Source organism: Cydia pomonella, chromosome 1 (assembly GCF_033807575.1).
Source record: "Cydia pomonella isolate Wapato2018A chromosome 1, ilCydPomo1, whole genome shotgun sequence".
NCBI lineage: Eukaryota > Metazoa > Arthropoda > Insecta > Lepidoptera > Tortricidae > Cydia > Cydia pomonella.
The window spans coordinates 10,710,322-10,722,053 of record NC_084703.1 but is presented as its reverse complement, the minus strand read 5'-3'; positions in this window follow the sequence as shown (position 1 = coordinate 10,722,053).

The window sequence follows — 11,732 nt, the reverse complement described above, 5'->3', positions numbered from 1 at the left end:
TTCGTTTTAATCGTTTCCTGTAAAATCATATCTGGTGTCGTTATATTGTTTTTGTAAACATCCCTTATTTTAATAAAAAGTGCGTAGGTATTGATAACTTTTTATTGGGATCATTGGGATATTGTGTAATAAAAATCATTACCCATTAAATTAAAATGCATTACTAATAGGTATATTAAAATGTCATGATTGCATATAAGGTGCATAGAACCATGACCAACTATGAACCATGAGATCACTAGAACTGCTCTTGGATAGAGGCAGGTACACGGCAGCACAGAAGCCACCTAGTCATCGCCGCGAAGCATTATGTCATGTTTTAATATTTAGATTTAAACCACTAGATGGCAGCACCTACTATGCGAAATAGAGTCAGCGTATAGTGTAGGGGGCAGCACATGCTTATAAGCGCGAATTGTTTGTGTTTTCGAATTAGGTCACGAGATGGCAGACCCTCCAACACACACGGTCTCTATACGGGTCTCAGCGAACATAAGTGTCGCCGTAAAGCTAAAATTCCAATTGAAACAACATTACAATGCAGCGTTGCTCCAGACTGCAGTAATGCAAGAAATAACAATCGAGGGTTGAGCGGTCAATCCCGATGTCTCGAGATTTTTTCATTTAAATGTGACTCCACACACGTCCAATAGATTTCCAATTTCGAAAACCCATTTGCTCGACTTTTCGGTATTGACCGCTCATGCTCACCCCTCGCAATTGTCTAGGACATCACAATACAGACTGCAGCAACGCCGATGCAATTTAAATGTTAGCTTTATACGTTGGCACGCAGCATGAGCTCCCGCAGCAGTTGTAGTATACCGTCCTAATGTATATGGTTATTGGTTACCAAACTGAGGGCCTGCCAAGAAAATCGGAACTCACAGATTGCGAGGATCTTTCTCTTTTACTCCAAGATCGCTTTTTAGCGATAAGACCGCCTGTTGTCTGCCTCTACATTTAATCAATTGTTTATTTTTCTTGTATATTTTTACTGAGGTGTGCCAATAAAGAGTATTCTATCTATCTATTTATCTATGAAGGCGTAATTAGAGTGCCAAAGAAATATGCTCGGTGCCCGCAATTTGCGGACTTCGATTTTTGCGGTTATAGCCCTGGGTTGCGACGACGGTACCGCCTTGCAACACATTACACAGAAAAAAACTTTTTATTTTATAAAAAAACATATATTTCTCAATTGATATGTCTTTTCTTACGTATTTTATAGATAGTAGTACTCTTTGGCAACAACCTAAAATTTGGTGACTGTGTGGCTAGAAGATTGTGTGGTAAAAACTGTTTGTACCTAACTGGCTGGTTTTGAGTCCATTAAAAAGAAAAAGATAACTTACTTAAATAGTACATTGTGCGACGAGGGGGTAAGTGATATAACTGATATATTAGAAATTAGGGTGATAATTCCCCTTGTTTTTCGGTCATTACACACTTCTTCTTTCACCTCAATTTCTTCGTACACCTTACCTTCGTACCGGGTAATGTACCAAGAAACCTTCGTTCCATGCACATTACTTCCCGACAGCCAAAGGCTATTATTATAATTACTATTGTAATACAATAAAATAAAATACTTAGTTTCCTAAGATTTAGAAAATAGAAAGAATAGTTGCAAATGCTTTAGTATAAGCTAAGTTTCCTACCGATTTTAGAATATAACACAATGTGGCGTGGTATATCATGTAGTGTGTTAGTTTTTAAGAGGGTAGTATTAAACGTAACGTCGAACATATCGGTTGTTTAACTTGATCCGACTCCGCCGCTACTCCCCTCCTCAGATGGCGACCCTTGCCAGCGCGTTTCGCTAACGAAGGACTTTTTTGCATACACGGGAATCATGACGCTATCGTGACTCGACACTCGTACGACGGTGTTTCGTTCACTCAGAGAAAACTTTATTATGGCAATATTAATTATCAAAAATGGGCAAAGAGTGCTCAAAGTGTGTGTGCGACAATAAGGAGGTCATCGTGAATCAGCACGGCGACTTGAACGATGCCGGAGCCGAAATAAGGGCCCACACAAGTGTTAATAATATCTTTTCTTCACTCCAAACTTCAAAATTTAAAGGATATTCAAGTTGCATTAAGAAAATTAGGTCAAAAAAGGCACTTGTACCCATTAAATGTGTGTAACAAAATAAAAAATGCCACGAATCTATATGAAAAATATAAACTGATCCTTGTTAACTTACGATAGAGTATGCTGAATATACACTAGAAAATGTAATAGATAACATAGAGTGCGTTTATAAAAAGATTTTATCATATCAGTGTAACATAACGCAACCTGCTTGTTCTAAAAATAGCTATACAAACACCACTACCATGGACAAGTTCGAATTAAAAACGGCGGCGACTTTGTTGCCTGTAATGGACAGTTCTGAAGATGTAACAAATAATTTGATTGATGCAATCTGTATGTATGAAGGATGTCTGAAAGAACTTCCGTTCGGGCTAAAGAGTTGTTATCGTTATTGAAACTTGACCACTCGCAACATAATGAGCGTGGAAACATTGAAGCTATTTGTTCTAAGTATGCTGACATATTTCATCTACCAGGAGATAAACTTACAAGTACTTCTGTGTGCGAACATACGATTAAGGTTAAAGAGAATTGTAGTCCGGTGTATTTAAAACCTTATAGGGTGCCTAAGAGTCAACAGCAGGAAATACAAAAGCAAATTAAAGCAGTGGCTATGTCTGGGTTACATTTTGAAAAATGTTTCGTGTACCTTGACGACCTTGTAATTTTTGGACGAAATTTAGAGATTCATAACAAAAACCTTTTAGATGTTTTTGAAAGGCTAAGACAAGTAAATTTAAAATTAAATCCAACTAAGTGTAAATTCTTAAAAACTGAACTTCTTTACTTGGGTCACGTGGTTTCAGCAAACAGACGCGTCAGGTACAGCGGTAGGATCGGTTTTATGTAATTACGATATGAGACCGGTGGCGTACGCCAGTCGACCATTAAATAAAGCTGAGAAAAATTACCCGACGATACAAAAAGAGTTACTAGCCGTAGTATGGGGTATAAAATATTTCAGACCATATTTATTCGGAAGGAAATTCACAATCATGACAGACCATAAACCACTTATTTACCTTTTCGGGATGAAAAACCCCTCAAGTAGGTTATTAAAATTTCGACTACTGTTAGAAGAGTATGATTTTAATGTCTGTTATGTGAAAGGTAAAGATAATGTCGTTGCGGACGCATTATCACGTATAGTAATTACTTCTAACGAATTAAAACAGATGAGTAATCAAATTATGACAGTGGTAACGAGAGCGCAAGCTAGGAGATTACAATCGGAAAGCGTGCAAAATGATATTCCTAATGTCGACACAAGCAAGCGGCCTGATCAACCGCGTGTTGCGAATAGATATTAAGAATACCAGAAAATGCAGTAGAAATGATGTTAGTAAAAGGCGAGAAAGTAAGCAACTTAGAAAAGAAAGGACAATTAATAATAAAAAAGAAGGAATGTTTCAGTTATGATAAAAATAAAAATATAATATATGTAAATCTCGATTTTAGATTACACTTTACGCGAGTCGAATTTGTAACTAAATTGAGTGAGTACTGTAAAGAAATTGACGTCAAACAAATATGTATTATTAAAAATGATGAAAACGAACTTTTTATCAAACGAATAATACAAGAAATAAATAATCGTAAACAGTGGTCCGGCCCACACGTATGTGTATTAAGAGGAGTAAAAAGAATATACGATGATGACGAAAAAAAAATCATAATTAGTGACTACATCGTCAATCATAAGAAGTACAATTGAACCACTGTATAACCCTAGTAATTATAGTTTAGAATTAAGGTATCGATTACAGACGGCACACAAAGACGCGCGCGAAAACTTGATAAAGTGTAAACAGCTTAGGAAGTGTACTTACGATACAAAAGTGAACACAGTGAGTTATAAAAAGGACGATCTCGTCTTAGTGAAAAGTGAAACTGGTAACAAACTCGATACGCTATACAAAGGACCATATAAAGTGATTAGATTAGAAAATCCTAATGTTGTAATTCCTCTCAACGGAAAAGAGGATACTGTTCATATTAATAGAACTAAGTTGTTCGTTCCAGACAATTAACGTGTCTTAACTGTCATACCTATATTTTTATTATGTAAAACTATTACAATGTGTAAAGTTCTTAAGTAATATTTTGTTAAAATAAAAACAACAACTGTATTGTGTGACATGTTTGTACCACATTGTTTATATATGCGAAAAAAGAAAAAAATGTATAATATTTTTCTTTTTTTTGTCAACCCCGGTGGTGTGGCGTGGTATATCATGTAGTGTGTTAGTTTTAAGAGGGTAGTATTAAACGTAACGTCGAACATATCGGTTGTTTAACTTGATCCGACTCCGCCGCTACTCCCCTCCTCAGAACAATATGACATTGCCGTCGTATCTGCGAAATTCAGGGCACCTTTTGTTAAAATCGGAATCATGTGAGTGGGTAAATAACACCAAAAATCGGCCAAGAGCATGTCGGGCCATGCTCAGTGTTCCGTGGTTACCATTCTGTCAGAATAAGCTTTTTTGTGTGTTTTTTAGTGGCTAATTGACACTAGATCTAAATCATAAAACATCCAGGCATAAGATATTTTTAGTTATCTGGGTTAACTAGAATTTAGTTAAAGGAACTCCTCAAATCCACAGTAATATTAAAACTATTTACAAAAAAAAACCTACTTCAAAAAGAATAAAATCAAATATTATCCAATTTAAGTATAAGCGTTACGTACCACAAGTTTGACACTAACATATTCGCTAGCGTAACTTACTTTTTATGCATTTCGATCGTACTGGCATCCTATTAATGCGAGTGAGATGTACAGAAAGTTAGTTATGAACACGCCAGCGAATATGTAGAGTCAAACTTGTAGTAAGGCTACAGTTGCACTACATCAAATTGGTAGTTTTTGAGAGGAAATGCTTGAGTTGCTTAAGAATACAGACCTCGAACGCGCCCGGCTCCTCTTTTGATGAAAATTCCTTTCTCACGGTCTTGACCTTAGCTCACTTACTTCTCCTCTGAGCTGTTTAATTTCTGAACTCATCAATTAAGTCTGCATTTAGCGATGCGGTTGCTTGGGCTGCCGGGGCTGCTACAGCCGCGACCACCCCTGAGCCCATGGATTCAACAACTTTGTCCGCCTTGGCTACCAAGTCCTCTAGTTTGGTTTCTTCGCCCACTGCTGTAAGGATCGCCCTCGTCGCCGTTGACATTGCTGTAACCAAAGCCTCTTTACTGGCCATTCTCCTGTATAGCTGTGTAGGCTTTTGCTCTCCAAGCTTCTTTGACCAACCTGTTAAACTGGCGGTCCGCACTCTCTGAGATGAGCTGGGTTTTCAAGGTGTCGTAACTCCTTTCCGTAACGTTGTCCAGTAAATCGCCCACGGTGCTCAGCTCTTCTTTGCCCAATTTCCTAAGTACCAAGTCGAATTTTGCCTCTTGGCCTATTTATGTGGCGCTAATATTGCCTCAAACTGCGTTAACCAAAGCTTAGGCATATCTCTCCAGAATGGTGTTATATTGACGATACGGTCATAGGTCATAGCTGCTAGATTGCTTTTCATCATTACAGGTGGCTTCTGTTCTGTGGTACTGGCGGTTCTGGGTTCCGAGGGCCCAGTGCAGTTTCCTGGCACGACTCCTAACGCGAAATTGCCATGCATCTCCGTTTATAGCTGCCCACTGGAACGTACGGCTAATACTACTATTTCACTGTCCACTTGACGCCGCAGATGCAAAAAAATTGTCTGTTTATTTATTCGTTTCTTACGGACTATAATTCACGAAACTATAATTGTCACATACATGAACTTGTCTCTGCGCGGCGCTTCGGGGCCCGCCTGGTCTCCCCGATTAATAATGTCCCAAAACAAAATACGACAATGTCCAAAAACGAACCAGGGGTCACCACTCTAGGTATGGTTATCAGAAGGTTGCGTGTTCAGATCACGTCGGGGTCACCACTTTAGGTATGCTGAGCCTATTGGGAGAGGATGGTAAACAAAGTTCACTTTATAACACCTATTTAAGCGCTCATCACCGCCATCCAGATCCACTTTATCAGATTGATGGTTATTTGAGATAAAATGCTTGAATTGCTGAAGAAAACACTCAAATCACCATACACTTTAAAAATAAGGAGTCTCAATTCCACGTGGATCCCATCATCAGATCAGAACCAAATTAATATGGGACCACCTTGGAAGCAACTCCTTGCAAACAAAAACAAAAAATGATTACTCAAATCGGACCACGGGTGTCGTGTCGGAGTAACCGGTGAATTTACATTAAAAAAACATATTCATACCGGATACAGATCCTCTTCCTCCTATGAAATTGAAGTCTGTTAAAAAATGAACCTTCATTATACAGGTCCTTTAAAAACCATTATGTAATTTTGTACTTTATTTTACAACAATCTACTACAAAATTGTTATAAAAGTGGTAATTGCTATGCAATGCATAATTGATCATCTCGAAGTGATTTGTTTGCATAGTGCAATTAACCTCTTTTGCAACAGAATACAGAAGTAAATTATATAGCATTTCTGCATTACGTTATGTACCCGATTGTTCTTTTGCATAAATAGGTTATCTTACACATCTTAGTTATGTAATCGTAATAAGTGTCGGCTCTAGGATAAATATGTATACCAATACCTACCATGAATATCTACTATAAATATACCTACTTCACCAATTGTTATATATTTGATAAGTCATTAAAAAAGTAACCAGTAACTAGTAACCGCAAAACTATTTTAAATTCAAAAATATTACGAGTTTCTTACTTTTATGGCAATATCCATCGATCTTAAACATTACAACACCATACGGTCTCCCTGTAAAACAATTATTAGCTAATTAAAATAATAATTTGCATTACGTAGTCAATTATATTCTATCACGTGACAATTAGATCATTCGAGATAACGTACCAGTCTGCACGGAGCCAGTTAAACAACTTTAGCAAACTCCGCTCCACAGTTTTCTCCCGTCACAATAAGGCTCATTTTTCTTAGATTGAAGCACTTCAAACCTATTGCGCTTCCTTTGGCTACGCCACAAAAACGAGGTACACCTAATAGTTTTAAGTACTCGGACTGAAGGCAGTATTTTGCTTGAATGAGACGCCGCGGCTCCTCCGTTGACCGCGGGGGCGCGAGGCCTTAGCCTAAATGTGCACGAACTAGAATGCTCACTACGTGCATGACTTGATTTTTTTAATGTAAAAACAAAGCTCTGTTTACTTTATGGGATTAAGAATGCGAAAAATTCGTTGACAGACGGCAACAATGCTTAATATATTGTCTGCGCCAATCGTCATGCATTCGAATATTATTGTAAGTGAATGTATTGGTCATGCAAGGAGCGGAATTTTCATAGCAAAAACTCAAAGGTCAAAGGTAAATACCAAATTGATAACTGACACAGCACGACAATGCTATGAATATTTTAAACTTTTAATAGTACGTATAGGCATACATATTTTTAGGCACAACCTACGTATTAAAAAAAAGATTTTGTATCAGAAAAAGTTCATAAAATTAAACAACTAATTTTTTTAATGAAATATATAAGTATTGTATAATCAGCATATAAATATATTTGAAACGTGTTTGGCATGTGGGAGAAACCAAAATCGTACTGAGTACACGATGAAAAATAGGTATAGTAAACACCCCTATAATGGAACAGGCACCAGTAATGGGATGGTATAGACAAATCCTGTAAAATAAGTATTTATCATCAGTTTTTAAACACTGGCAACATTTTACCATAAACAAAAGCCTTAGAGCTGCTTAAGTTTGACGTTTCATTGGTTTTTCTTTATTTTAAAATTAATCGCGCCATACATCCCATCACTGGAGCATAAAAAAATTGTTTTTATTTGTTAATAATATTAAAACCAAGTGCAGTATCTTTCATTAAATACATTGAAAATATAAACGACGAAAAGAATATTCAACTTTTAACGCATAAAGTGGTAGAAGTTTTACAGGTGCCGAGAAAATATCAAAATACTCTAAATTTTCTCTTAAATGTCCCATGACTGGTGCCGTTAACATAATCGGAAAAATCGATAAAAAATAATGTTTTTTTATTCGTACGCACTTGTTAAAATTATTTGACGCGCTGCGTTAATTATCGATAATCGATAAAAAATTGTTATCTCCTGTTGACGTTAGAATTCTTGCTATGAAAATTCCACCACTCTCATCATCCTAAATACTTTTATCCTCGCATCTAGAAGATCTAGAACGTGCCCCGTATGTATGCTTTTAAGCCCTATTTTCATAATAATGCAATATGCACAGTTCATTGCAATTTATCAATACATCACTGAGAACATTTAACCAACCGGAGAAGCCTTGTCTGTAATTTTCTGTACAAAACAGTCTGCCGATTTTTGCGGGGGATGGCACGTCAAATGTATGAACGTCAATCTCAATAATGAGTACGACGTGAGTGGGACCATTGGCCGAGATTTTCGTCAGAGGGGTAAGCTCTTAAAGGCGGCTCTGGTTGGTTAAATACTCTAAGCATACATACATGTATTTCAATACATAGGTACCTATTTTGGTAGCATAGTAATTAATTACTAATTATGTACCTATGCCTAATTTCTTATAGTTGGCGGAACGTAAGGACCAATATTTGAAAGTTATGATTTGACCTTTATAAAATCAAGTTAAGAGGGGAGAATAGCTTTTCGAATCTAACGAAATAAGGGTAATTTTTCTATGAAATTCCATTTCGAGAGAAAACGTTTTCTACTAACTAAATCTTAACAAATCACTTTGATTTTGATGTCGATCGCTTCAGCATAATGTATTCTAGGTTTATAGGTTTCGCTTTGCAGACAAAAAAATTATTGCTAATTTTGAAAAAAAAAAGGAAAACCTATAAACCTATTGTGTCAATAACATACTAAAAATCACGGGGAATGGAAAATATTTAGAAGTGGAAAAACGTTTTCTTTTTTGTATGGACGATCACGTGGTATACTTCCCTCTTATTTAAAGGGTAACAGTTAAACCGTAGGTCTTAGCTCCATATACCTAATATATAAGGGCCAATTCATAACTTTCAAATAAAAGATTAATAATAATTCAATTATTGTACTTATTTTCCTATTTATATTTATTAGATATTGAAAGTACAGTATGCATTGTTCTAATAGAGCAAGATCCCAGAGTCGCCAGACCTTACTTATTTTATAATGACTAAAATGTATGGGATAATATAGTGTTATTATGTACTTTTAATGTCTGCATACTTGTTATATTGCCCCGACGGCCATTTGTCCGGTACAAAAGCTAAAGGTAGGTCAAAATATTACAAACTTTTCTTATATCCTCATGGCTTATTTTATGTATGTTTTAGAAAACATTGTTCAAAATTTATAATCAACATTTGTGACGGTTTTTGGGAAAACGTCCCACTTCGTCGATATGGAGTTAAGAGTAGTTCCTAATACTACAGATCATACGCTATCTTTTAGTGAAAGATTCATGTCTCTAGGTGCTTAGTTATTTTTTAAAAATTCTGCGAAGTTGCAGAAGTGAAAAAGCGACAATTGAGAAAACGTTGGTTAAAGTTTGGGATGGCAGAAAACACACTTCTACTTTGAAGTTATGGAGTGGTTGGTATTAAATGAATGGGCATACTTTAGGAATTTTAAACTAGTTAAAATCATGTATGTAACCTTAGTATTTTGAATGTTATGGAGGCTTGAACATAAAAACAGGACGAAAATATGTAAATCCTGAATATTATGGGTTTATTTCTATATTCTATTATACGGCACGCAGATTTATCATTAAAGTTGTATTTATAAATGGTTTCCCATGCTAAAAAAGACAGAAATAATTCTGTGGATCCTTTTATTTAGTTATTATGTCAAAAAGTTAATAACAAATGATTTGAAGAGTGCCATGCATAAAAATTAAAATACATGTGTCTCTTAATATATAACATGAGATTACTTAAAAAACATACTTATCAAGCATAGAAAGTATGTAAAATATCAAATTATAAGTACTTTTTGTGTGTATAAAGTTTAGTGATTTTATATAGGGAGCGTCCCACTTGGTCGGTTTACTAAACTTTAGTGCTTCTTCATTGAAAGTGTTTGTGTTTGGTATATTTTTCAGTTTTATGTATGAGATAATGGTTTGTTCTTGTTAATCTAAGAGTCTTGGATACTAACGTCGTTTGTTTAAACTTTTTTAACGTAATTGAACGAAATTTCTTTTCGACTCAAGTTTAGTGACCCACTTTGACGGTTTGGTGGATTATGCGCTAAAAAATTACTACAAGTATAAAATCATAATTTATAAACATAGGTGTAATTTGCTGAACCAAAAACAGTATAATTACAAACCAAAAATGGTGTACGTATTGAACCTATGTTTTATTTTCAAAGCTTTCACGTCAAAATGAACTTCTTTGGCAGATAATTAAGGTTGTTTTAGACTTATGTTGCCTTAATTAACAATAAAATTGCAATTTTGCTGGGTTGCAAGCTAAACATCTTGGTAAGAAAAAAGGAAACTTAAAATGTGGACGTTTTAGCGACTTAACTTTTATATAAACTGTTTTAAAAATGCTCTTACAACTTTCTTTCACATTTAAATGACACCGAAAATCATAGAAATCATTGAGCGAAACTTTTCTCGTGTTTAATTCATGCTGACGTGACAAAGCCAATTTTCAATTTTAAAAATATACTCAGTTATAATAGGAGAGTTATATTTGCAAAATTGAACTTACTTTTTATTAAATCATTTACAAATGGCCAGTTCCAAAAACTTTCAGTGCCACCCTCGTATGGCAAATAATTTTATACCAACCCCTCCATAACTGCATACACAAAATGTGTTTTTTGCGGCCCCAAATTGTAATCAACGTCTTCTCAATTGTCGCTTTTCACTATTGCAAGTTTAAAGAATTTTCAATAAATAACTATAGCTTAAGAGACTGTGTTATATGTGGTAATCCAAAACGAAAGGAACCTTTAGCAGCTTCGGCAGGTGCTTACGAAGTTAATGCCTTATCTTTAATGCAGAAATCTAATGAAATTGCGAAATTGTTCTCTAATAATAGGTATAAATATGATATCGACGATTTTTTCTGTATGCGACAAAGTGGGTCGCTGGGCACTAAACTTTGAGGCCCTAAAAAGGTGCTTAAAATGGAGATTTATGCGTCGTCATCAAAATCATAGGTATATTACAGTATGTTCTATCAGTTTTCATCGAAAGTTGATTTTCGGTAAGTTTTGCCATATTTCACTAAACTGCCCGTAACTCCGTAACTAGAATCGACAAATTGGGACGTTTTACTAAAAAACGTCACATTTATAGCTCATTTCCGCCGGCGGTAACTATTACCACACGCTTTAAAGCTGTCAAAAAAATATTGTATTTTACTTATATTCTCACTCTTGATTCTTATAGTATAATATGATACTCAGGGAAGTATTACTATTACATTTTGTTAGTAGCCAGTAAAGTTTCAATATTTTTTGACGTTTTAAAGCGTCTCGTAAAAGTTACCGCCGGCGGAAATGGTCTGGCAATGTTGATTATCATGTTTTAACAATATTTTGTAAAACATACATAAAAATCAGCCATTACAATATTAAGAAAAGTTAGTACATT